Genomic DNA, 24157 nt, shown 5'->3' with positions numbered 1-24157 from the left:
CCCCTCTCAGCCACGATCGGCCACGATCGGCCAAGGCCTCTCTATTAGGGTAGAGGGTGAACATTTCTTGGACCTCAGAAACTGAGGGATGTAGACCCAATATGTCCTCCAAGCGCCTAGAGACCTGGTGCCCAATCTGGCATGGTGTTTTTCAGCTTACCCGACCAATCCGGTTGCAAGGTGGACTTTAACAATACTGCTAAAAAGGCACTCCCAGACATCCCTGAGGCCTTCATTTGCATAGGCCCTGCCCTTCTCTTTGTCCTGATTCCCACAAATCAACACAACACTGCAGCAGTATAGATTTGGGGGTGGTGAAGAATAATGACAGTGAGGCTAAAAAAGAGAAAGAAAAGTCCCAGAAGTCCTGCAGGCTTCCTTGCTAAATGCAGCTGAACATAGAGCGCACCTTCTTTACTGCAAAGCAAATACATTAAAAATGTTGAGGAGAGACTAATTGAAAAATACATATTACGGGGACAGCACTGGGACCTGCTTTATTTTTTCAATTAGTCTTGAAAACAAAAAAGATTTCTCTCCTGAAAGCTGTTAAAAATATGGAACGCTTCACGAATTTGCGTGTCATCCTTGCGCAGGGGCCATGCTAATCTTCTCTGTATCGTTCCAATTTTAGTATATGTGCTGCCGAAGCGAGCACACTTTATTGATGAACTGACAATGTTTATAAACTCTCTAAATCTACAGTCTCTAGACATAGGGTGGCCTGGCAGAGATGCTCAGATGCCCAGTACGCATTCAAATCTGAGCCAATGGTCAAAAATGTATGAAGAGTAGCAATCCATTATTCTTCACTGCATTTGTGGTCCAAGACTAAACACACCGTAAGTATGTAGATTATACCAGGTTTGCAAAGGCTCCTGGGTCGGGCTACAGACAAGGAGCATTGTGACGTCACGCTGCCTGTGGAACAGTGATATTAAAGGTGAAACAGCTGCACAGTAGGTTAGGTGAAGGGCTCTGAGAGTGGAAAGGCAGCATGCTTGGGTCCCTGGACAAGGTGAGCTTATGATAATGTGTCTGAATGTTCACCTGTGTTGTAATATTAAACCCCTTATTGTTGTAAACGCCTACTTACTAAGGAGTTCTCAAGCTCAGCCCCACACAGACCTGGAACTGATTATGTTAATGCAAACTATTTAAGAAACTGAGCCTGATCTAAAAGATTTCCTTGGATCTAGGACCATTTCGCCTAGCTTTTAGGTGCTTCCTTCTCCTAAAGTCCTTTGTAAAACTTGGGAAAACCTCACAGAACAGACTTCCAGGAGGTCAGATGGGTTCCCTTGTGCCTTCACACACACATACACACACTTTCTAGCCCACTTAAGGACAAAAGGATGCGTAAGTCTACATAGGGCCAGTGGCGCAATGGATAACGCGTCTGACTACGGATCAGAAGATTGTAGGTTCGACTCCTATCTGGCTCGGAAGGGTTGTAGGTCCCTGTTTGATTATATTCCTGTGGAATTTTTATTTACCTCAGACTTGTTGTAGGTTCAATATTCTCCAGCAGGACTCATCCAGCAGTTGTTCCACGGTAGAGCGCAAGTAATAGGACCACAGCTAGTTAAACGTTTCCCATTTGCTGCTGGACTCTATGTGATGGCCGTCACGTGGTGTGCTGCTTTTGTATTTCAACATGGGTCCCTGATACTCTTAATTGCGAAAAAGCTTGTTGACAAAAGTGTGTGTGCGCGAGGGTCTGTGGACGTAGGCAGGTGTGTGCACTTGAATGCTTACCCATTTACATGTGTGAGAGGAACAAACCAACTCCCTGTGGGCTGCAGGCTTACAACTGGTAGCCCCAGTAGCCAGGCAGAACCACAGGTAAGGAGAGAGAGAAAGTTGGTCCATTATTAGAGAAGGACCATAAGCATCTTGCACTGCTACCTTCTTCCCCTCTCAGCCACGATCGGCCAAGACCTCTCTATTAGGGTAGAGGGTGAACATTTCTTGGACCTCAGAAACTGAGGGATGTAGACCCAATATGTCCTCCAAGCGCCTAGAGACCTGGTGCCCAATCTGGCATGGTGTTTTTCAGCTTACCCGACCAATCCGGTTGCAAGGTGGACTTTAACAATACTGCTAAAAAGGCACTCCCAGACATCCCTGAGGCCTTCATTTGCATAGGCCCTGCCCTTCTCTTTGTCCTGATTCCCACAAATCAACACAACACTGCAGCAGTATAGATTTGGGGGTGGTGAAGAATAATGACAGTGAGGCTAAAAAAGAGAAAGAAAAGTCCCAGAAGTCCTGCAGGCTTCCTTGCTAAATGCAGCTGAACATAGAGCGCACCTTCTTTACTGCAAAGCAAATACATTAAAAATGTTGAGGAGAGACTAATTGAAAAATACATATTACGGGGACAGCACTGGGACCTGCTTTATTTTTTCAATTAGTCTTGAAAACAAAAAAGATTTCTCTCCTGAAAGCTGTTAAAAATATGGAACGCTTCACGAATTTGCGTGTCATCCTTGCGCAGGGGCCATGCTAATCTTCTCTGTATCGTTCCAATTTTAGTATATGTGCTGCCGAAGCGAGCACACTTTATTGATGAACTGACAATGTTTATAAACTCTCTAAATCTACAGTCTCTAGACATAGGGTGGCCTGGCAGAGATGCTCAGATGGCCAGTACGCATTCAAATCTGAGCCAATGGTCAAAAATGGATGAAGAGTAGCAATCCATTATTCTTCACTGCATTTGTGGTCCAAGACTAAACACACCGTAAGTATGTAGATTATACCAGGTTTGCAAAGGCTCCTGGGTCGGGCTACAGACAAGGAGCATTGTGACGTCACGCTGCCTGTGGAACAGTGATATTAAAGGTGAAACAGCTGCACAGTAGGTTAGGTGAAGGGCTCTGAGAGTGGAAAGGCAGCATGCTTGGGTCCCTGGACAAGGTGAGCTTATGATAATGTGTCTGAATGTTCACCTGTGTTGTAATATTAAACCCCTTATTGTTGTAAACGCCTACTTACTAAGGAGTTCTCAAGCTCAGCCCCACACAGACCTGGAACTGATTATGTTAATGCAAACTATTTAAGAAACTGAGCCTGATCTAAAAGATTTCCTTGGATCTAGGACCATTTCGCCTAGCTTTTAGGTGCTTCCTTCTCCTAAAGTCCTTTGTAAAACTTGGGAAAACCTCACAGAACAGACTTCCAGGAGGTCAGATGGGTTTCCTTGTGCCTTCACACACACATACACACACTTTCTAGCCCACTTAAGGACAAAAGGATGCGTAAGTCTACATAGGGCCAGTGGCGCAATGGATAACGCGTCTGACTACGGATCAGAAGATTGTAGGTTCGACTCCTATCTGGCTCGGAAGGGTTGTAGGTCCCTGTTTGATTATATTCCTGTGGAATTTTTATTTACCTCAGACTTGTTGTAGGTTCAATATTCTCCAGCAGGATTCATCCAGCAGTTGTTCCACGGTAGAGCGCAAGTAATAGGACCACAGCTAGTTAAACGTTTCCCATTTGCTGCTGGACTCTATGTGATGGCCGTCACGTGGTGTGCTGCTTTTGTATTTCAACATGGGTCCCTGATACTCTTAATTGCGAAAAAGCTTGTTGACAAAAGTGTGTGTGCGCGAGGGTCTGTGGACGTAGGCAGGTGTGTGCACTTGAATGCTTACCCATTTACATGTGTGAGAGGAACAAACCAACTCCCTGTGGGCTGCAGGCTTACAACTGGTAGCCCCAGTAGCCAGGCAGAACCACAGGTAAGGAGAGAGAGAAAGTTGGTCCATTATTAGAGAAGGACCATAAGCATCTTGCACTGCTACCTTCTTCCCCTCTCAGCCACGATCGGCCAAGACCTCTCTATTAGGGTAGAGGGTGAACATTTCTTGGACCTCAGAAACTGAGGGATGTAGACCCAATATGTCCTCCAAGCGCCTAGAGACCTGGTGCCCAATCTGGCATGGTGTTTTTCAGCTTACCCGACCAATCCGGTTGCAAGGTGGACTTTAACAATACTGCTAAAAAGGCACTCCCAGACATCCCTGAGGCCTTCATTTGCATAGGCCCTGCCCTTCTCTTTGTCCTGATTCCCACAAATAAACACAACACTGCAGCAGTATAGATTTGGGGGTGGTGAAGAATAATGACAGTGAGGCTAAAAAAGAGAAAGAAAAGTCCCAGAAGTCCTGCAGGCTTCCTTGCTAAATGCAGCTGAACATAGAGCGCACCTTCTTTACTGCAAAGCAAATACATTAAAAATGTTGAGGAGAGACTAATTGAAAAATACATATTACGGGGACAGCACTGGGACCTGCTTTATTTTTTCAATTAGTCTTGAAAACAAAAAAGATTTCTCTCCTGAAAGCTGTTAAAAATATGGAACGCTTCACGAATTTGCGTGTCATCCTTGCGCAGGGGCCATGCTAATCTTCTCTGTATCGTTCCAATTTTAGTATATGTGCTGCCGAAGCGAGCACACTTTATTGATGAACTGACAATGTTTATAAACTCTCTAAATCTACAGTCTCTAGACATAGGGTGGCCTGGCAGAGATGCTCAGATGCCCAGTACGCATTCAAATCTGAGCCAATGGTCAAAAATGTATGAAGAGTAGCAATCCATTATTCTTCACTGCATTTGTGGTCCAAGACTAAACACACCGTAAGTATGTAGATTATACCAGGTTTGCAAAGGCTCCTGGGTCGGGCTACAGACAAGGAGCATTGTGACGTCACGCTGCCTGTGGAACAGTGATATTAAAGGTGAAACAGCTGCACAGTAGGTTAGGTGAAGGGCTCTGAGAGTGGAAAGGCAGCATGCTTGGGTCCCTGGACAAGGTGAGCTTATGATAATGTGTCTGAATGTTCACCTGTGTTGTAATATTAAACCCCTTATTGTTGTAAACGCCTACTTACTAAGGAGTTCTCAAGCTCAGCCCCACACAGACCTGGAACTGATTATGTTAATGCAAACTATTTAAGAAACTGAGCCTGATCTAAAAGATTTCCTTGGATCTAGGACCATTTCGCCTAGCTTTTAGGTGCTTCCTTCTCCTAAAGTCCTTTGTAAAACTTGGGAAAACCTCACAGAACAGACTTCCAGGAGGTCAGATGGGTTCCCTTGTGCCTTCACACACACATACACACACTTTCTAGCCCACTTAAGGACAAAAGGATGCGTAAGTCTACATAGGGCCAGTGGCGCAATGGATAACGCGTCTGACTACGGATCAGAAGATTGTAGGTTCGACTCCTATCTGGCTCGGAAGGGTTGTAGGTCCCTGTTTGATTATATTCCTGTGGAATTTTTATTTACCTCAGACTTGTTGTAGGTTCAATATTCTCCAGCAGGACTCATCCAGCAGTTGTTCCACGGTAGAGCGCAAGTAATAGGACCACAGCTAGTTAAACGTTTCCCATTTGCTGCTGGACTCTATGTGATGGCCGTCACGTGGTGTGCTGCTTTTGTATTTCAACATGGGTCCCTGATACTCTTAATTGCGAAAAAGCTTGTTGACAAAAGTGTGTGTGCGCGAGGGTCTGTGGACGTAGGCAGGTGTGTGCACTTGAATGCTTACCCATTTACATGTGTGAGAGGAACAAACCAACTCCCTGTGGGCTGCAGGCTTACAACTGGTAGCCCCAGTAGCCAGGCAGAACCACAGGTAAGGAGAGAGAGAAAGTTGGTCCATTATTAGAGAAGGACCATAAGCATCTTGCACTGCTACCTTCTTCCCCTCTCAGCCACGATCGGCCAAGACCTCTCTATTAGGGTAGAGGGTGAACATTTCTTGGACCTCAGAAACTGAGGGATGTAGACCCAATATGTCCTCCAAGCGCCTAGAGACCTGGTGCCCAATCTGGCATGGTGTTTTTCAGCTTACCCGACCAATCCGGTTGCAAGGTGGACTTTAACAATACTGCTAAAAAGGCACTCCCAGACATCCCTGAGGCCTTCATTTGCATAGGCCCTGCCCTTCTCTTTGTCCTGATTCCCACAAATCAACACAACACTGCAGCAGTATAGATTTGGGGGTGGTGAAGAATAATGACAGTGAGGCTAAAAAAGAGAAAGAAAAGTCCCAGAAGTCCTGCAGGCTTCCTTGCTAAATGCAGCTGAACATAGAGCGCACCTTCTTTACTGCAAAGCAAATACATTAAAAATGTTGAGGAGAGACTAATTGAAAAATACATATTACGGGGACAGCACTGGGACCTGCTTTATTTTTTCAATTAGTCTTGAAAACAAAAAAGATTTCTCTCCTGAAAGCTGTTAAAAATATGGAACGCTTCACGAATTTGCGTGTCATCCTTGCGCAGGGGCCATGCTAATCTTCTCTGTATCGTTCCAATTTTAGTATATGTGCTGCCGAAGCGAGCACACTTTATTGATGAACTGACAATGTTTATAAACTCTCTAAATCTACAGTCTCTAGACATAGGGTGGCCTGGCAGAGATGCTCAGATGGCCAGTACGCATTCAAATCTGAGCCAATGGTCAAAAATGGATGAAGAGTAGCAATCCATTATTCTTCACTGCATTTGTGGTCCAAGACTAAACACACCGTAAGTATGTAGATTATACCAGGTTTGCAAAGGCTCCTGGGTCGGGCTACAGACAAGGAGCATTGTGACGTCACGCTGCCTGTGGAACAGTGATATTAAAGGTGAAACAGCTGCACAGTAGGTTAGGTGAAGGGCTCTGAGAGTGGAAAGGCAGCATGCTTGGGTCCCTGGACAAGGTGAGCTTATGATAATGTGTCTGAATGTTCACCTGTGTTGTAATATTAAACCCCTTATTGTTGTAAACGCCTACTTACTAAGGAGTTCTCAAGCTCAGCCCCACACAGACCTGGAACTGATTATGTTAATGCAAACTATTTAAGAAACTGAGCCTGATCTAAAAGATTTCCTTGGATCTAGGACCATTTCGCCTAGCTTTTAGGTGCTTCCTTCTCCTAAAGTCCTTTGTAAAACTTGGGAAAACCTCACAGAACAGACTTCCAGGAGGTCAGATGGGTTTCCTTGTGCCTTCACACACACATACACACACTTTCTAGCCCACTTAAGGACAAAAGGATGCGTAAGTCTACATAGGGCCAGTGGCGCAATGGATAACGCGTCTGACTACGGATCAGAAGATTGTAGGTTCGACTCCTATCTGGCTCGGAAGGGTTGTAGGTCCCTGTTTGATTATATTCCTGTGGAATTTTTATTTACCTCAGACTTGTTGTAGGTTCAATATTCTCCAGCAGGATTCATCCAGCAGTTGTTCCACGGTAGAGCGCAAGTAATAGGACCACAGCTAGTTAAACGTTTCCCATTTGCTGCTGGACTCTATGTGATGGCCGTCACGTGGTGTGCTGCTTTTGTATTTCAACATGGGTCCCTGATACTCTTAATTGCGAAAAAGCTTGTTGACAAAAGTGTGTGTGCGCGAGGGTCTGTGGACGTAGGCAGGTGTGTGCACTTGAATGCTTACCCATTTACATGTGTGAGAGGAACAAACCAACTCCCTGTGGGCTGCAGGCTTACAACTGGTAGCCCCAGTAGCCAGGCAGAACCACAGGTAAGGAGAGAGAGAAAGTTGGTCCATTATTAGAGAAGGACCATAAGCATCTTGCACTGCTACCTTCTTCCCCTCTCAGCCACGATCGGCCAAGACCTCTCTATTAGGGTAGAGGGTGAACATTTCTTGGACCTCAGAAACTGAGGGATGTAGACCCAATATGTCCTCCAAGCGCCTAGAGACCTGGTGCCCAATCTGGCATGGTGTTTTTCAGCTTACCCGACCAATCCGGTTGCAAGGTGGACTTTAACAATACTGCTAAAAAGGCACTCCCAGACATCCCTGAGGCCTTCATTTGCATAGGCCCTGCCCTTCTCTTTGTCCTGATTCCCACAAATCAACACAACACTGCAGCAGTATAGATTTGGGGGTGGTGAAGAATAATGACAGTGAGGCTAAAAAAGAGAAAGAAAAGTCCCAGAAGTCCTGCAGGCTTCCTTGCTAAATGCAGCTGAACATAGAGCGCACCTTCTTTACTGCAAAGCAAATACATTAAAAATGTTGAGGAGAGACTAATTGAAAAATACATATTACGGGGACAGCACTGGGACCTGCTTTATTTTTTCAATTAGTCTTGAAAACAAAAAAGATTTCTCTCCTGAAAGCTGTTAAAAATATGGAACGCTTCACGAATTTGCGTGTCATCCTTGCGCAGGGGCCATGCTAATCTTCTCTGTATCGTTCCAATTTTAGTATATGTGCTGCCGAAGCGAGCACACTTTATTGATGAACTGACAATGTTTATAAACTCTCTAAATCTACAGTCTCTAGACATAGGGTGGCCTGGCAGAGATGCTCAGATGCCCAGTACGCATTCAAATCTGAGCCAATGGTCAAAAATGTATGAAGAGTAGCAATCCATTATTCTTCACTGCATTTGTGGTCCAAGACTAAACACACCGTAAGTATGTAGATTATACCAGGTTTGCAAAGGCTCCTGGGTCGGGCTACAGACAAGGAGCATTGTGACGTCACGCTGCCTGTGGAACAGTGATATTAAAGGTGAAACAGCTGCACAGTAGGTTAGGTGAAGGGCTCTGAGAGTGGAAAGGCAGCATGCTTGGGTCCCTGGACAAGGTGAGCTTATGATAATGTGTCTGAATGTTCACCTGTGTTGTAATATTAAACCCCTTATTGTTGTAAACGCCTACTTACTAAGGAGTTCTCAAGCTCAGCCCCACACAGACCTGGAACTGATTATGTTAATGCAAACTATTTAAGAAACTGAGCCTGATCTAAAAGATTTCCTTGGATCTAGGACCATTTCGCCTAGCTTTTAGGTGCTTCCTTCTCCTAAAGTCCTTTGTAAAACTTGGGAAAACCTCACAGAACAGACTTCCAGGAGGTCAGATGGGTTCCCTTGTGCCTTCACACACACATACACACACTTTCTAGCCCACTTAAGGACAAAAGGATGCGTAAGTCTACATAGGGCCAGTGGCGCAATGGATAACGCGTCTGACTACGGATCAGAAGATTGTAGGTTCGACTCCTATCTGGCTCGGAAGGGTTGTAGGTCCCTGTTTGATTATATTCCTGTGGAATTTTTATTTACCTCAGACTTGTTGTAGGTTCAATATTCTCCAGCAGGACTCATCCAGCAGTTGTTCCACGGTAGAGCGCAAGTAATAGGACCACAGCTAGTTAAACGTTTCCCATTTGCTGCTGGACTCTATGTGATGGCCGTCACGTGGTGTGCTGCTTTTGTATTTCAACATGGGTCCCTGATACTCTTAATTGCGAAAAAGCTTGTTGACAAAAGTGTGTGTGCGCGAGGGTCTGTGGACGTAGGCAGGTGTGTGCACTTGAATGCTTACCCATTTACATGTGTGAGAGGAACAAACCAACTCCCTGTGGGCTGCAGGCTTACAACTGGTAGCCCCAGTAGCCAGGCAGAACCACAGGTAAGGAGAGAGAGAAAGTTGGTCCATTATTAGAGAAGGACCATAAGCATCTTGCACTGCTACCTTCTTCCCCTCTCAGCCACGATCGGCCAAGACCTCTCTATTAGGGTAGAGGGTGAACATTTCTTGGACCTCAGAAACTGAGGGATGTAGACCCAATATGTCCTCCAAGCGCCTAGACACCTGGTGCCCAATCGGGCATGGTGTTTTTCAGCTTACCCGACCAATCCGGTTGCAAGGTGGACTTTAACAATACTGCTAAAAAGGCACTCCCAGACATCCCTGAGGCCTTCATTTGCATAGGCCCTGCCCTTCTCTTTGTCCTGCTTCCCACAAATCAACACAACACTGCAGCAGTATAGATTTGGGGGTGGTGAAGAATAATGACAGTGAGGCTAAAAAAGAGAAAGAAAAGTCCCAGAAGTCCTGCAGGCTTCCTTGCTAAATGCAGCTGAACATAGAGCGCACCTTCTTTACTGCAAAGCAAATACATTAAAAATGTTGAGGAGAGACTAATTGAAAAATACATATTACGGGGACAGCACTGGGACCTGCTTTATTTTTTCAATTAGTCTTGAAAACAAAAAAGATTTCTCTCCTGAAAGCTGTTAAAAATATGGAACGCTTCACGAATTTGCGTGTCATCCTTGCGCAGGGGCCATGCTAATCTTCTCTGTATCGTTCCAATTTTAGTATATGTGCTGCCGAAGCGAGCACACTTTATTGATGAACTGACAATGTTTATAAACTCTCTAAATCTACAGTCTCTAGACATAGGGTGGCCTGGCAGAGATGCTCAGATGCCCAGTACGCATTCAAATCTGAGCCAATGGTCAAAAATGTATGAAGAGTAGCAATCCATTATTCTTCACTGCATTTGTGGTCCAAGACTAAACACACCGTAAGTATGTAGATTATACCAGGTTTGCAAAGGCTCCTGGGTCGGGCTACAGACAAGGAGCATTGTGACGTCACGCTGCCTGTGGAACAGTGATATTAAAGGTGAAACAGCTGCACAGTAGGTTAGGTGAAGGGCTCTGAGAGTGGAAAGGCAGCATGCTTGGGTCCCTGGACAAGGTGAGCTTATGATAATGTGTCTGAATGTTCACCTGTGTTGTAATATTAAACCCCTTATTGTTGTAAACGCCTACTTACTAAGGAGTTCTCAAGCTCAGCCCCACACAGACCTGGAACTGATTATGTTAATGCAAACTATTTAAGAAACTGAGCCTGATCTAAAAGATTTCCTTGGATCTAGGACCATTTCGCCTAGCTTTTATGTGCTTCCTTCTCCTAAAGTCCTTTGTAAAACTTGGGAAAACCTCACAGAACAGACTTCCAGGAGGTCAGATGGGTTCCCTTGTGCCTTCACACACACATACACACACTTTCTAGCCCACTAAGGACAAAAGATGCGTAAGTCTACATAGGGCCAGTGGCGCAATGGATAACGCGTCTGACTACGGATCAGAAGATTGTAGGTTCGGACTCCTATCTGGCTCGAAGGGTTTTGTAGGTCCCTGTTTGATTATATTCCTGTGGAATTTTTATTTACCTCAGACTTGTTGTAGGTTCAATATTCTCCAGCAGGACTCATCCAGCAGTTGTTCCACGGTAGAGCGCAAGTAATAGGACCACAGCTAGTTAAACGTTTCCCATTTGCTGCTGGACTCTATGTGATGGCCGTCACGTGGTGTGCTGCTTTTGTATTTCAACATGGGTCCCTGATACTCTTAATTGCGAAAAAGCTTGTTGACAAAAGTGTGTGTGCGCGAGGGTCTGTGGACGTAGGCAGGTGTGTGCACTTGAATGCTTACCCATTTACATGTGTGAGAGGAACAAACCAACTCCCTGTGGGCTGCAGGCTTACAACTGGTAGCCCCAGTAGCCAGGCAGAACCACAGGTAAGGAGAGAGAGAAAGTTGGTCCATTATTAGAGAAGGACCATAAGCATCTTGCACTGCTACCTTCTTCCCCTCTCAGCCACGATCGGCCAAGACCTCTCTATTAGGGTAGAGGGTGAACATTTCTTGGACCTCAGAAACTGAGGGATGTAGACCCAATATGTCCTCCAAGCGCCTAGACACCTGGTGCCCAATCTGGCATGGTGTTTTTCAGCTTACCCGACCAATCCGGTTGCAAGGTGGACTTTAACAATACTGCTAAAAAGGCACTCCCAGACATCCCTGAGGCCTTCATTTGCATAGGCCCTGCCCTTCTCTTTGTCCTGCTTCCCACAAATCAACACAACACTGCAGCAGTATAGATTTGGGGGTGGTGAAGAATAATGACAGTGAGGCTAAAAAAGAGAAAGAAAAGTCCCAGAAGTCCTGCAGGCTTCCTTGCTAAATGCAGCTGAACATAGAGCGCACCTTCTTTACTGCAAAGCAAATACATTAAAAATGTTGAGGAGAGACTAATTGAAAAATACATATTACGGGGACAGCACTGGGACCTGCTTTATTTTTTCAATTAGTCTTGAAAACAAAAAAGATTTCTCTCCTGAAAGCTGTTAAAAATATGGAACGCTTCACGAATTTGCGTGTCATCCTTGCGCAGGGGCCATGCTAATCTTCTCTGTATCGTTCCAATTTTAGTATATGTGCTGCCGAAGCGAGCACACTTTATTGATGAACTGACAATGTTTATAAACTCTCTAAATCTACAGTCTCTAGACATAGGGTGGCCTGGCAGAGATGCTCAGATGGCCAGTACGCATTCAAATCTGAGCCAATGGTCAAAAATGGATGAAGAGTAGCAATCCATTATTCTTCACTGCATTTGTGGTCCAAGACTAAACACACCGTAAGTATGTAGATTATACCAGGTTTGCAAAGGCTCCTGGGTCGGGCTACAGACAAGGAGCATTGTGACGTCACGCTGCCTGTGGAACAGTGATATTAAAGGTGAAACAGCTGCACAGTAGGTTAGGTGAAGGGCTCTGAGAGTGGAAAGGCAGCATGCTTGGGTCCCTGGACAAGGTGAGCTTATGATAATGTGTCTGAATGTTCACCTGTGTTGTAATATTAAACCCCTTATTGTTGTAAACGCCTACTTACTAAGGAGTTCTCAAGCTCAGCCCCACACAGACCTGGAACTGATTATGTTAATGCAAACTATTTAAGAAACTGAGCCTGATCTAAAAGATTTCCTTGGATCTAGGACCATTTCGCCTAGCTTTTAGGTGCTTCCTTCTCCTAAAGTCCTTTGTAAAACTTGGGAAAACCTCACAGAACAGACTTCCAGGAGGTCAGATGGGTTTCCTTGTGCCTTCACACACACATACACACACTTTCTAGCCCACTTAAGGACAAAAGGATGCGTAAGTCTACATAGGGCCAGTGGCGCAATGGATAACGCGTCTGACTACGGATCAGAAGATTGTAGGTTCGACTCCTATCTGGCTCGGAAGGGTTGTAGGTCCCTGTTTGATTATATTCCTGTGGAATTTTTATTTACCTCAGACTTGTTGTAGGTTCAATATTCTCCAGCAGGATTCATCCAGCAGTTGTTCCACGGTAGAGCGCAAGTAATAGGACCACAGCTAGTTAAACGTTTCCCATTTGCTGCTGGACTCTATGTGATGGCCGTCACGTGGTGTGCTGCTTTTGTATTTCAACATGGGTCCCTGATACTCTTAATTGCGAAAAAGCTTGTTGACAAAAGTGTGTGTGCGCGAGGGTCTGTGGACGTAGGCAGGTGTGTGCACTTGAATGCTTACCCATTTACATGTGTGAGAGGAACAAACCAACTCCCTGTGGGCTGCAGGCTTACAACTGGTAGCCCCAGTAGCCAGGCAGAACCACAGGTAAGGAGAGAGAGAAAGTTGGTCCATTATTAGAGAAGGACCATAAGCATCTTGCACTGCTACCTTCTTCCCCTCTCGGCCACGATCGGCCACGATCGGCCAAGGCCTCTCTATTAGGGTAGAGGGTGAACATTTCTTGGACCTCAGAAACTGAGGGATGTAGACCCAATATGTCCTCCAAGCGCCTAGAGACCTGGTGCCCAATCTGGCATGGTGTTTTTCAGCTTACCCGACCAATCCGGTTGCAAGGTGGACTTTAACAATACTGCTAAAAAGGCACTCCCAGACATCCCTGAGGCCTTCATTTGCATAGGCCCTGCCCTTCTCTTTGTCCTGATTCCCACAAATCAACACAACACTGCAGCAGTATAGATTTGGGGGTGGTGAAGAATAATGACAGTGAGGCTAAAAAAGAGAAAGAAAAGTCCCAGAAGTCCTGCAGGCTTCCTTGCTAAATGCAGCTGAACATAGAGCGCACCTTCTTTACTGCAAAGCAAATACATTAAAAATGTTGAGGAGAGACTAATTGAAAAATACATATTACGGGGACAGCACTGGGACCTGCTTTATTTTTTCAATTAGTCTTGAAAACAAAAAAGATTTCTCTCCTGAAAGCTGTTAAAAATATGGAACGCTTCACGAATTTGCGTGTCATCCTTGCGCAGGGGCCATGCTAATCTTCTCTGTATCGTTCCAATTTTAGTATATGTGCTGCCGAAGCGAGCACACTTTATTGATGAACTGACAATGTTTATAAACTCTCTAAATCTACAGTCTCTAGACATAGGGTGGCCTGGCAGAGATGCTCAGATGCCCAGTACGCATTCAAATCTGAGCCAATGGTCAAAAATGTATGAAGAGTAGCAATCCATTATTCTTCACTGCATTTGTGGTCCAAGACTAAACACACCGTAAGTATGTAGATTATACCAGGTTTGCAAAGGCTCCTGGGTCGGGCTACAGACAAGGAGCATTGTGACGTCACGCTGCCTGTGGAACAGTGATATTAAAGGTGAAACAGCTGCACAGTAGGTTAGGTGAAGGGCTCTGAGAGTGGAAAGGCAGCATGCTTGGGTCCCTGGACAAGGTGAGCTTATGATAATGTGTCTGAATGTTCACCTGTGTTGTAATATTAAACCCCTTATTGTTGTAAACGCCTACTTACTAAGGAGTTCTCAAGCTCAGCCCCACACAGACCTGGAACTGATTATGTTAATGCAAACTATTTAAGAAACTGAGCCTGATCTAAAAGATTTCCTTGGATCTAGGACCATTTCGCCTAGCTTTTAGGTGCTTCCTTCTCCTAAAGTCCTTTGTAAAACTTGGGAAAACCTCACAGAACAGACTTCCAGGAGGTCAGATGGGTTCCCTTGTGCCTTCACACACACATACACACACTTTCTAGCCCACTTAAGGACAAAAGGATGCGTAAGTCTACATAGGGCCAGTGGCGCAATGGATAACGCGTCTGACTACGGATCAGAAGATTGTAGGTTCGACTCCTATCTGGCTCGGAAGGGTTGTAGGTCCCTGTTTGATTATATTCCTGTGGAATTTTTATTTACCTCAGACTTGTTGTAGGTTCAATATTCTCCAGCAGGACTCATCCAGCAGTTGTTCCACGGTAGAGCGCAAGTAATAGGACCACAGCTAGTTAAACGTTTCCCATTTGCTGCTGGACTCTATGTGATGGCCGTCACGTGGTGTGCTGCTTTTGTATTTCAACATGGGTCCCTGATACTCTTAATTGCGAAAAAGCTTGTTGACAAAAGTGTGTGTGCGCGAGGGTCTGTGGACGTAGGCAGGTGTGTGCACTTGAATGCTTACCCATTTACATGTGTGAGAGGAACAAACCAACTCCCTGTGGGCTGCAGGCTTACAACTGGTAGCCCCAGTAGCCAGGCAGAACCACAGGTAAGGAGAGAGAGAAAGTTGGTCCATTATTAGAGAAGGACCATAAGCATCTTGCACTGCTACCTTCTTCCCCTCTCAGCCACGATCGGCCAAGACCTCTCTATTAGGGTAGAGGGTGAACATTTCTTGGACCTCAGAAACTGAGGGATGTAGACCCAATATGTCCTCCAAGCGCCTAGAGACCTGGTGCCCAATCTGGCATGGTGTTTTTCAGCTTACCCGACCAATCCGGTTGCAAGGTGGACTTTAACAATACTGCTAAAAAGGCACTCCCAGACATCCCTGAGGCCTTCATTTGCATAGGCCCTGCCCTTCTCTTTGTCCTGATTCCCACAAATCAACACAACACTGCAGCAGTATAGATTTGGGGGTGGTGAAGAATAATGACAGTGAGGCTAAAAAAGAGAAAGAAAAGTCCCAGAAGTCCTGCAGGCTTCCTTGCTAAATGCAGCTGAACATAGAGCGCACCTTCTTTACTGCAAAGCAAATACATTAAAAATGTTGAGGAGAGACTAATTGAAAAATACATATTACGGGGACAGCACTGGGACCTGCTTTATTTTTTCAATTAGTCTTGAAAACAAAAAAGATTTCTCTCCTGAAAGCTGTTAAAAATATGGAACGCTTCACGAATTTGCGTGTCATCCTTGCGCAGGGGCCATGCTAATCTTCTCTGTATCGTTCCAATTTTAGTATATGTGCTGCCGAAGCGAGCACACTTTATTGATGAACTGACAATGTTTATAAACTCTCTAAATCTACAGTCTCTAGACATAGGGTGGCCTGGCAGAGATGCTCAGATGGCCAGTACGCATTCAAATCTGAGCCAATGGTCAAAAATGGATGAAGAGTAGCAATCCATTATTCTTCACTGCATTTGTGGTCCAAGACTAAACACACCGTAAGTATGTAGATTATACCAGGTTTGCAAAGGCTCCTGGGTCGGGCTACAGACAAGGAGCATTGTGACGTCACGCTGCCTGTGGAACAGTGATATTAAAGGTGAAACAGCTGCACAGTAGGTTAGGTGAAGGGCTCTGAGAGTGGAAAGGCAGCATGCTTGGGTCCCTGGACAAGGTGAGCTTATGATAATGTGTCTGAATGTTCACCTGTGTTGTAATATTAAACCCCTTATTGTTGTAAACGCCTACTTACTAAGGAGTTCTCAAGCTCAGCCCCACACAGACCTGGAACTGATTATGTTAATGCAAACTATTTAAGAAACTGAGCCTGATCTAAAAGATTTCCTTGGATCTAGGACCATTTCGCCTAGCTTTTAGGTGCTTCCTTCTCCTAAAGTCCTTTGTAAAACTTGGGAAAACCTCACAGAACAGACTTCCAGGAGGTCAGATGGGTTTCCTTGTGCCTTCACACACACATACACACACTTTCTAGCCCACTTAAGGACAAAAGGATGCGTAAGTCTACATAGGGCCAGTGGCGCAATGGATAACGCGTCTGACTACGGATCAGAAGATTGTAGGTTCGACTCCTATCTGGCTCGGAAGGGTTGTAGGTCCCTGTTTGATTATATTCCTGTGGAATTTTTATTTACCTCAGACTTGTTGTAGGTTCAATATTCTCCAGCAGGATTCATCCAGCAGTTGTTCCACGGTAGAGCGCAAGTAATAGGACCACAGCTAGTTAAACGTTTCCCATTTGCTGCTGGACTCTATGTGATGGCCGTCACGTGGTGTGCTGCTTTTGTATTTCAACATGGGTCCCTGATACTCTTAATTGCGAAAAAGCTTGTTGACAAAAGTGTGTGTGCGCGAGGGTCTGTGGACGTAGGCAGGTGTGCGCACTTGAATGCTTACCCATTTACATGTGTGAGAGGAACAAACCAACTCCCTGTGGGCTGCAGGCTTACAACTGGTAGCCCCAGTAGCCAGGCAGAACCACAGGTAAGGAGAGAGAGAAAGTTGGTCCATTATTAGAGAAGGACCATAAGCATCTTGCACTGCTACCTTCTTCCCCTCTCAGCCACGATCGGCCAAGACCTCTCTATTAGGGTAGAGGGTGAACATTTCTTGGACCTCAGAAACTGAGGGATGTAGACCCAATATGTCCTCCAAGCGCCTAGAGACCTGGTGCCCAATCTGGCATGGTGTTTTTCAGCTTACCCGACCAATCCGGTTGCAAGGTGGACTTTAACAATACTGCTAAAAAGGCACTCCCAGACATCCCTGAGGCCTTCATTTGCATAGGCCCTGCCCTTCTCTTTGTCCTGATTCCCACAAATCAACACAACACTGCAGCAGTATAGATTTGGGGGTGGTGAAGAATAATGACAGTGAGGCTAAAAAAGAGAAAGAAAAGTCCCAGAAGTCCTGCAGGCTTCCTTGCTAAATGCAGCTGAACATAGAGCGCACCTTCTTTACTGCAAAGCAAATACATTAAAAATGTTGAGGAGAGACTAATTGAAAAATACATATTACGGGGACAGCACTGGGACCTGCTTTATTTTTTCAATTAGTCTTGAAAACAAAAAAGATTTCTCTCCTGAAAGCTGTTAAAAATATGGAACGCTTCACGAATTTGCGTGTCATCCTTGCGCAGGGGCCATGCTAATCTTCTCTGTATCGTTCCAATTTTAGTATATGTGCTGCCGAAGCGAGCACACTTTATTGATGAACTGACAATGTTTATAAACTCTCTAAATCTACAGTCTCTAGACATAGGGTGGCCTGGCAGAGATGCTCAGATGCCCAGTACGCATTCAAATCTGAGCCAATGGTCAAAAATGTATGAAGAGTAGCAATCCATTATTCTTCACTGCATTTGTGGTCCAAGACTAAACACACCGTAAGTATGTAGATTATACCAGGTTTGCAAAGGCTCCTGGGTCGGGCTACAGACAAGGACTTTGTGACGTCACGCTGCCTGTGGAACAGTGATATTAAAGGTGAAACAGCTGCACAGTAGGTTAGGTGAAGGGCTCTGAGAGTGGAAAGGCAGCATGCTTGGGTCCCTGGACAAGGTGAGCTTATGATAATGTGTCTGAATGTTCACCTGTGTTGTAATATTAAACCCCTTATTGTTGTAAACGCCTACTTACTAAGGAGTTCTCAAGCTCAGCCCCACACAGACCTGGAACTGATTATGTTAATGCAAACTATTTAAGAAACTGAGCCTGATCTAAAAGATTTCCTTGGATCTAGGACCATTTCGCCTAGCTTTTAGGTGCTTCCTTCTCCTAAAGTCCTTTGTAAAACTTGGGAAAACCTCACAGAACAGACTTCCAGGAGGTCAGATGGGTTCCCTTGTGCCTTCACACACACATACACACACTTTCTAGCCCACTTAAGGACAAAAGGATGCGTAAGTCTACATAGGGCCAGTGGCGCAATGGATAACGCGTCTGACTACGGATCAGAAGATTGTAGGTTCGACTCCTATCTGGCTCGGAAGGGTTGTAGGTCCCTGTTTGATTATATTCCTGTGGAATTTTTATTTACCTCAGACTTGTTGTAGGTTCAATATTCTCCAGCAGGACTCATCCAGCAGTTGTTCCACGGTAGAGCGCAAGTAATAGGACCACAGCTAGTTAAACGTTTCCCATTTGCTGCTGGACTCTATGTGATGGCCGTCACGTGGTGTGCTGCTTTTGTATTTCAACATGGGTCCCTGATACTCTTAATTGCGAAAAAGCTTGTTGACAAAAGTGTGTGTGCGCGAGGGTCTGTGGACGTAGGCAGGTGTGTGCACTTGAATGCTTACCCATTTACATGTGTGAGAGGAACAAACCAACTCCCTGTGGGCTGCAGGCTTACAACTGGTAGCCCCAGTAGCCAGGCAGAACCACAGGTAAGGAGAGAGAGAAAGTTGGTCCATTATTAGAGAAGGACCATAAGCATCTTGCACTGCTACCTTCTTCCCCTCTCAGCCACGATCGGCCAAGACCTCTCTATTAGGGTAGAGGGTGAACATTTCTTGGACCTCAGAAACTGAGGGATGTAGACCCAATATGTCCTCCAAGCGCCTAGACACCTGGTGCCCAATCTGGCATGGTGTTTTTCAGCTTACCCGACCAATCCGGTTGCAAGGTGGACTTTAACAATACTGCTAAAAAGGCACTCCCAGACATCCCTGAGGCCTTCATTTGCATAGGCCCTGCCCTTCTCTTTGTCCTGCTTCCCACAAATCAACACAACACTGCAGCAGTATAGATTTGGGGGTGGTGAAGAATAATGACAGTGAGGCTAAAAAAGAGAAAGAAAAGTCCCAGAAGTCCTGCAGGCTTCCTTGCTAAATGCAGCTGAACATAGAGCGCACCTTCTTTACTGCAAAGCAAATACATTAAAAATGTTGAGGAGAGACTAATTGAAAAATACATATTACGGGGACAGCACTGGGACCTGCTTTATTTTTTCAATTAGTCTTGAAAACAAAAAAGATTTCTCTCCTGAAAGCTGTTAAAAATATGGAACGCTTCACGAATTTGCGTGTCATCCTTGCGCAGGGGCCATGCTAATCTTCTCTGTATCGTTCCAATTTTAGTATATGTGCTGCCGAAGCGAGCACACTTTATTGATGAACTGACAATGTTTATAAACTCTCTAAATCTACAGTCTCTAGACATAGGGTGGCCTGGCAGAGATGCTCAGATGGCCAGTACGCATTCAAATCTGAGCCAATGGTCAAAAATGGATGAAGAGTAGCAATCCATTATTCTTCACTGCATTTGTGGTCCAAGACTAAACACACCGTAAGTATGTAGATTATACCAGGTTTGCAAAGGCTCCTGGGTCGGGCTACAGACAAGGAGCATTGTGACGTCACGCTGCCTGTGGAACAGTGATATTAAAGGTGAAACAGCTGCACAGTAGGTTAGGTGAAGGGCTCTGAGAGTGGAAAGGCAGCATGCTTGGGTCCCTGGACAAGGTGAGCTTATGATAATGTGTCTGAATGTTCACCTGTGTTGTAATATTAAACCCCTTATTGTTGTAAACGCCTACTTACTAAGGAGTTCTCAAGCTCAGCCCCACACAGACCTGGAACTGATTATGTTAATGCAAACTATTTAAGAAACTGAGCCTGATCTAAAAGATTTCCTTGGATCTAGGACCATTTCGCCTAGCTTTTAGGTGCTTCCTTCTCCTAAAGTCCTTTGTAAAACTTGGGAAAACCTCACAGAACAGACTTCCAGGAGGTCAGATGGGTTTCCTTGTGCCTTCACACACACATACACACACTTTCTAGCCCACTTAAGGACAAAAGGATGCGTAAGTCTACATAGGGCCAGTGGCGCAATGGATAACGCGTCTGACTACGGATCAGAAGATTGTAGGTTCGACTCCTATCTGGCTCGGAAGGGTTGTAGGTCCCTGTTTGATTATATTCCTGTGGAATTTTTATTTACCTCAGACTTGTTGTAGGTTCAATATTCTCCAGCAGGATTCATCCAGCAGTTGTTCCACGGTAGAGCGCAAGTAATAGGACCACAGCTAGTTAAACGTTTCCCATTTGCTGCTGGACTCTATGTGATGGCCGTCACGTGGTGTGCTGCTTTTGTATTTCAACATGGGTCCCTGATACTCTTAATTGCGAAAAAGCTTGTTGACAAAAGTGTGTGTGCGCGAGGGTCTGTGGACGTAGGCAGGTGTGTGCACTTGAATGCTTACCCATTTACATGTGTGAGAGGAACAAACCAACTCCCTGTGGGCTGCAGGCTTACAACTGGTAGCCCCAGTAGCCAGGCAGAACCACAGGTAAGGAGAGAGAGAAAGTTGGTCCATTATTAGAGAAGGACCATAAGCATCTTGCACTGCTACCTTCTTCCCCTCTCGGCCACGATCGGCCACGATCGGCCAAGGCCTCTCTATTAGGGTAGAGGGTGAACATTTCTTGGACCTCAGAAACTGAGGGATGTAGACCCAATATGTCCTCCAAGCGCCTAGAGACCTGGTGCCCAATCTGGCATGGTGTTTTTCAGCTTACCCGACCAATCCGGTTGCAAGGTGGACTTTAACAATACTGCTAAAAAGGCACTCCCAGACATCCCTGAGGCCTTCATTTGCATAGGCCCTGCCCTTCTCTTTGTCCTGATTCCCACAAATCAACACAACACTGCAGCAGTATAGATTTGGGGGTGGTGAAGAATAATGACAGTGAGGCTAAAAAAGAGAAAGAAAAGTCCCAGAAGTCCTGCAGGCTTCCTTGCTAAATGCAGCTGAACATAGAGCGCACCTTCTTTACTGCAAAGCAAATACATTAAAAATGTTGAGGAGAGACTAATTGAAAAATACATATTACGGGGACAGCACTGGGACCTGCTTTATTTTTTCAATTAGTCTTGAAAACAAAAAAGATTTCTCTCCTGAAAGCTGTTAAAAATATGGAACGCTTCACGAATTTGCGTGTCATCCTTGCGCAGGGGCCATGCTAATCTTCTCTGTATCGTTCCAATTTTAGTATATGTGCTGCCGAAGCGAGCACACTTTATTGATGAACTGACAATGTTTATAAACTCTCTAAATCTACAGTCTCTAGACATAGGGTGGCCTGGCAGAGATGCTCAGATGCCCAGTACGCATTCAAATCTGAGCCAATGGTCAAAAATGTATGAAGAGTAGCAATCCATTATTCTTCACTGCATTTGTGGTCCAAGACTAAACACACCGTAAGTATGTAGATTATACCAGGTTTGCAAAGGCTCCTGGGTCGGGCTACAGACAAGGAGCATTGTGACGTCACGCTGCCTGTGGAACAGTGATATTAAAGGTGAAACAGCTGCACAGTAGGTTAGGTGAAGGGCTCTGAGAGTGGAAAGGCAGCATGCTTGGGTCCCTGGACAAGGTGAGCTTATGATAATGTGTCTGAATGTTCACCTGTGTTGTAATATTAAACCCCTTATTGTTGTAAACGCCTACTTACTAAGGAGTTCTCAAGCTCAGCCCCACACAGACCTGGAACTGATTATGTTAATGCAAACTATTTAAGAAACTGAGCCTGATCTAAAAGATTTCCTTGGATCTAGGACCATTTCGCCTAGCTTTTAGGTGCTTCCTTCTCCTAAAGTCCTTTGTAAAACTTGGGAAAACCTCACAGAACAGACTTCCAGGAGGTCAGATGGGTTCCCTTGTGCCTTCACACACACATACACACACTTTCTAGCCCACTTAAGGACAAAAGGATGCGTAAGTCTACATAGGGCCAGTGGCGCAATGGATAACGCGTCTGACTACGGATCAGAAGATTGTAGGTTCGACTCCTATCTGGCTCGGAAGGGTTGTAGGTCCCTGTTTGATTATATTCCTGTGGAATTTTTATTTACCTCAGACTTGTTGTAGGTTCAATATTCTCCAGCAGGACTCATCCAGCAGTTGTTCCACGGTAGAGCGCAAGTAATAGGACCACAGCTAGTTAAACGTTTCCCATTTGCTGCTGGACTCTATGTGATGGCCGTCACGTGGTGTGCTGCTTTTGTATTTCAACATGGGTCCCTGATACTCTTAATTGCGAAAAAGCTTGTTGACAAAAGTGTGTGTGCGCGAGGGTCTGTGGACGTAGGCAGGTGTGTGCACTTGAATGCTTACCCATTTACATGTGTGAGAGGAACAAACCAACTCCCTGTGGGCTGCAGGCTTACAACTGGTAGCCCCAGTAGCCAGGCAGAACCACAGGTAAGGAGAGAGAGAAAGTTGGTCCATTATTAGAGAAGGACCATAAGCATCTTGCACTGCTACCTTCTTCCCCTCTCAGCCACGATCGGCCAAGACCTCTCTATTAGGGTAGAGGGTGAACATTTCTTGGACCTCAGAAACTGAGGGATGTAGACCCAATATGTCCTCCAAGCGCCTAGAGACCTGGTGCCCAATCTGGCATGGTGTTTTTCAGCTTACCCGACCAATCCGGTTGCAAGGTGGACTTTAACAATACTGCTAAAAAGGCACTCCCAGACATCCCTGAGGCCTTCATTTGCATAGGCCCTGCCCTTCTCTTTGTCCTGATTCCCACAAATCAACACAACACTGCAGCAGTATAGATTTGGGGGTGGTGAAGAATAATGACAGTGAGGCTAAAAAAGAGAAAGAAAAGTCCCAGAAGTCCTGCAGGCTTCCTTGCTAAATGCAGCTGAACATAGAGCGCACCTTCTTTACTGCAAAGCAAATACATTAAAAATGTTGAGGAGAGACTAATTGAAAAATACATATTACGGGGACAGCACTGGGACCTGCTTTATTTTTTCAATTAGTCTTGAAAACAAAAAAGATTTCTCTCCTGAAAGCTGTTAAAAATATGGAACGCTTCACGAATTTGCGTGTCATCCTTGCGCAGGGGCCATGCTAATCTTCTCTGTATCGTTCCAATTTTAGTATATGTGCTGCCGAAGCGAGCACACTTTATTGATGAACTGACAATGTTTATAAACTCTCTAAATCTACAGTCTCTAGACATAGGGTGGCCTGGCAGAGATGCTCAGATGGCCAGTACGCATTCAAATCTGAGCCAATGGTCAAAAATGGATGAAGAGTAGCAATCCATTATTCTTCACTGCATTTGTGGTCCAAGACTAAACACACCGTAAGTATGTAGATTATACCAGGTTTGCAAAGGCTCCTGGGTCGGGCTACAGACAAGGAGCATTGTGACGTCACGCTGCCTGTGGAACAGTGATATTAAAGGTGAAACAGCTGCACAGTAGGTTAGGTGAAGGGCTCTGAGAGTGGAAAGGCAGCATGCTTGGGTCCCTGGACAAGGTGAGCTTATGATAATGTGTCTGAATGTTCACCTGTGTTGTAATATTAAACCCCTTATTGTTGTAAACGCCTACTTACTAAGGAGTTCTCAAGCTCAGCCCCACACAGACCTGGAACTGATTATGTTAATGCAAACTATTTAAGAAACTGAGCCTGATCTAAAAGATTTCCTTGGATCTAGGACCATTTCGCCTAGCTTTTAGGTGCTTCCTTCTCCTAAAGTCCTTTGTAAAACTTGGGAAAACCTCACAGAACAGACTTCCAGGAGGTCA

General features: G+C 45.2%; 24 non-coding genes across 24 annotated transcripts; 11 read left to right on the top strand and 13 right to left on the bottom strand.

Moving 5' to 3' along the window:
- Positions 1 to 551: 551 nt before the first annotated feature.
- Positions 552 to 658, bottom strand: LOC147704208 (U6 spliceosomal RNA). The gene has a single exon (XR_015298837.1). It is a non-coding gene; the product is annotated as a U6 spliceosomal RNA (small nuclear RNA).
- Positions 659 to 1372: 714 nt separating this feature from the next.
- TRNAR-ACG (transfer RNA arginine (anticodon ACG)) lies at positions 1373 to 1445 on the top strand. The gene has a single exon. It is a non-coding gene; the product is annotated as a tRNA-Arg (tRNA).
- A 1010-nt stretch (positions 1446 to 2455) lies between these two features.
- On the bottom strand, positions 2456 to 2562 carry LOC147704206 (U6 spliceosomal RNA). Its single transcript, XR_015298836.1, has one exon. It is a non-coding gene; the product is annotated as a U6 spliceosomal RNA (small nuclear RNA).
- A 714-nt stretch (positions 2563 to 3276) lies between these two features.
- TRNAR-ACG (transfer RNA arginine (anticodon ACG)) lies at positions 3277 to 3349 on the top strand. Its single transcript has one exon. It is a non-coding gene; the product is annotated as a tRNA-Arg (tRNA).
- A 1010-nt stretch (positions 3350 to 4359) lies between these two features.
- Positions 4360 to 4466, bottom strand: LOC147704204 (U6 spliceosomal RNA). Its single transcript, XR_015298835.1, has one exon. It is a non-coding gene; the product is annotated as a U6 spliceosomal RNA (small nuclear RNA).
- Positions 4467 to 5180: 714 nt separating this feature from the next.
- Positions 5181 to 5253, top strand: TRNAR-ACG (transfer RNA arginine (anticodon ACG)). The gene has a single exon. It is a non-coding gene; the product is annotated as a tRNA-Arg (tRNA).
- A 1010-nt stretch (positions 5254 to 6263) lies between these two features.
- LOC147704202 (U6 spliceosomal RNA) lies at positions 6264 to 6370 on the bottom strand. The gene has a single exon (XR_015298834.1). It is a non-coding gene; the product is annotated as a U6 spliceosomal RNA (small nuclear RNA).
- A 714-nt stretch (positions 6371 to 7084) lies between these two features.
- Positions 7085 to 7157, top strand: TRNAR-ACG (transfer RNA arginine (anticodon ACG)). Its single transcript has one exon. It is a non-coding gene; the product is annotated as a tRNA-Arg (tRNA).
- A 1010-nt stretch (positions 7158 to 8167) lies between these two features.
- On the bottom strand, positions 8168 to 8274 carry LOC147704200 (U6 spliceosomal RNA). The gene has a single exon (XR_015298833.1). It is a non-coding gene; the product is annotated as a U6 spliceosomal RNA (small nuclear RNA).
- A 714-nt stretch (positions 8275 to 8988) lies between these two features.
- Positions 8989 to 9061, top strand: TRNAR-ACG (transfer RNA arginine (anticodon ACG)). Its single transcript has one exon. It is a non-coding gene; the product is annotated as a tRNA-Arg (tRNA).
- A 1010-nt stretch (positions 9062 to 10071) lies between these two features.
- Positions 10072 to 10178, bottom strand: LOC147704198 (U6 spliceosomal RNA). Its single transcript, XR_015298831.1, has one exon. It is a non-coding gene; the product is annotated as a U6 spliceosomal RNA (small nuclear RNA).
- Positions 10179 to 11975: 1797 nt separating this feature from the next.
- Positions 11976 to 12082, bottom strand: LOC147704197 (U6 spliceosomal RNA). Its single transcript, XR_015298830.1, has one exon. It is a non-coding gene; the product is annotated as a U6 spliceosomal RNA (small nuclear RNA).
- Positions 12083 to 12796: 714 nt separating this feature from the next.
- Positions 12797 to 12869, top strand: TRNAR-ACG (transfer RNA arginine (anticodon ACG)). The gene has a single exon. It is a non-coding gene; the product is annotated as a tRNA-Arg (tRNA).
- Positions 12870 to 13889: 1020 nt separating this feature from the next.
- On the bottom strand, positions 13890 to 13996 carry LOC147704195 (U6 spliceosomal RNA). Its single transcript, XR_015298829.1, has one exon. It is a non-coding gene; the product is annotated as a U6 spliceosomal RNA (small nuclear RNA).
- Positions 13997 to 14710: 714 nt separating this feature from the next.
- Positions 14711 to 14783, top strand: TRNAR-ACG (transfer RNA arginine (anticodon ACG)). The gene has a single exon. It is a non-coding gene; the product is annotated as a tRNA-Arg (tRNA).
- A 1010-nt stretch (positions 14784 to 15793) lies between these two features.
- LOC147704193 (U6 spliceosomal RNA) lies at positions 15794 to 15900 on the bottom strand. The gene has a single exon (XR_015298828.1). It is a non-coding gene; the product is annotated as a U6 spliceosomal RNA (small nuclear RNA).
- A 714-nt stretch (positions 15901 to 16614) lies between these two features.
- Positions 16615 to 16687, top strand: TRNAR-ACG (transfer RNA arginine (anticodon ACG)). The gene has a single exon. It is a non-coding gene; the product is annotated as a tRNA-Arg (tRNA).
- Positions 16688 to 17697: 1010 nt separating this feature from the next.
- On the bottom strand, positions 17698 to 17804 carry LOC147704191 (U6 spliceosomal RNA). The gene has a single exon (XR_015298827.1). It is a non-coding gene; the product is annotated as a U6 spliceosomal RNA (small nuclear RNA).
- Positions 17805 to 18517: 713 nt separating this feature from the next.
- On the top strand, positions 18518 to 18590 carry TRNAR-ACG (transfer RNA arginine (anticodon ACG)). The gene has a single exon. It is a non-coding gene; the product is annotated as a tRNA-Arg (tRNA).
- A 1010-nt stretch (positions 18591 to 19600) lies between these two features.
- LOC147704189 (U6 spliceosomal RNA) lies at positions 19601 to 19707 on the bottom strand. Its single transcript, XR_015298826.1, has one exon. It is a non-coding gene; the product is annotated as a U6 spliceosomal RNA (small nuclear RNA).
- Positions 19708 to 20421: 714 nt separating this feature from the next.
- TRNAR-ACG (transfer RNA arginine (anticodon ACG)) lies at positions 20422 to 20494 on the top strand. Its single transcript has one exon. It is a non-coding gene; the product is annotated as a tRNA-Arg (tRNA).
- A 1020-nt stretch (positions 20495 to 21514) lies between these two features.
- Positions 21515 to 21621, bottom strand: LOC147704187 (U6 spliceosomal RNA). The gene has a single exon (XR_015298825.1). It is a non-coding gene; the product is annotated as a U6 spliceosomal RNA (small nuclear RNA).
- Positions 21622 to 22335: 714 nt separating this feature from the next.
- On the top strand, positions 22336 to 22408 carry TRNAR-ACG (transfer RNA arginine (anticodon ACG)). Its single transcript has one exon. It is a non-coding gene; the product is annotated as a tRNA-Arg (tRNA).
- A 1010-nt stretch (positions 22409 to 23418) lies between these two features.
- Positions 23419 to 23525, bottom strand: LOC147704185 (U6 spliceosomal RNA). Its single transcript, XR_015298824.1, has one exon. It is a non-coding gene; the product is annotated as a U6 spliceosomal RNA (small nuclear RNA).
- Between the last annotated feature and the right edge of the window lie 632 nt (positions 23526 to 24157).

The sequence above is a fragment of the Lissotriton vulgaris genome, chromosome 7, assembly GCF_964263255.1.
Source record: "Lissotriton vulgaris chromosome 7, aLisVul1.2, whole genome shotgun sequence".
NCBI classification, from domain to species: Eukaryota; Metazoa; Chordata; class Amphibia; order Caudata; family Salamandridae; genus Lissotriton; species Lissotriton vulgaris.
This window is presented reverse-complemented; position numbering and strand designations above follow the sequence as displayed.